The sequence below is a fragment of the Erythrolamprus reginae genome, chromosome 2, assembly GCF_031021105.1.
Source record: "Erythrolamprus reginae isolate rEryReg1 chromosome 2, rEryReg1.hap1, whole genome shotgun sequence".
Classification (NCBI taxonomy): Eukaryota; Metazoa; Chordata; class Lepidosauria; order Squamata; family Dipsadidae; genus Erythrolamprus; species Erythrolamprus reginae.
In genome coordinates, this window is record NC_091951.1 from 253,194,956 (window position 1) to 253,195,940 (window position 985).

Here is a 985-nt window from a genome sequence, read left to right on the forward strand (position 1 = left end):
AGCTAATAAAAAGAATCAAATAAATCAATATAGTATAATATAATAAAATCACCCCCTACCCCATTCCCTACCCTGGCAGTAGCAGATCATACGAGCCATTTAATGGGCTCCATCCCATTCTGGGTTCCCCAGGCCCATTGGCAGAACCAGGTCTTCAGCGCCTTCCGCAAGTGTAAAGAGTAGGGGCCATTCTAATCTCTGTTGGAAATACAGTGGTGGCTTGCTCCCAGTTCGCCCGAGTTCTGCGAACTGGTAGTAGTGGTGATGGAAGGCTCCACCCACCTGCCCAGGATGCATGCGCAGAAGTGTTGAATGTGTGCACAAGTGCATGCATGAACCAATAGCAACATGTTTTAGGACCCACTACTGGGAATGATGTTCCAGAGAAAGGGAGCCACCACGGAGAAAGCCCTTCTTCTGGGTCCCACCAGGTGTATCTCCCTCGGGGATGGGACCTACAACATTCCCCGCCTCCCTGTTCTGATGGCTTAGGTAGATGTGATCGGTAGGAGATGGTCCCTCAGATATTCCTGCTTTTGCAACTGAGACAAAGTATGTACCCTTCCTTTCTGATCCTTCCCTAAATAACTTGATTAAAGGATTTTTGTGATGGACACATGAATTGCGGCTTCTATTTGGCTAACACCAAAAACGCCTCTACGAATATGCAGAAGTATGCTCCAAAGAGGAACAAAATTCTCTGCTGGCAATACCATATGCCCTATTGTGATGTCATGAGATGATCATGTATACTTCACTGTAGGCCTATTGTGAATCACACGCTGGAGGTCAGGCGGTTAATCTGCACACATCACAGAAGTGCATTGGAAAGACAGAATGGAGGCGATTTTGATGAATGTGGAAAGCAGGGTGCTTGTTTGTGCATGTAACTTTTTGGTGCTGAGATTTTGAGAGCACAATAATTTAGAAGCAACCAACAGAATTCTTTCAAAATACGTCCAATTGTCATGTTGTCCTTTCAGTC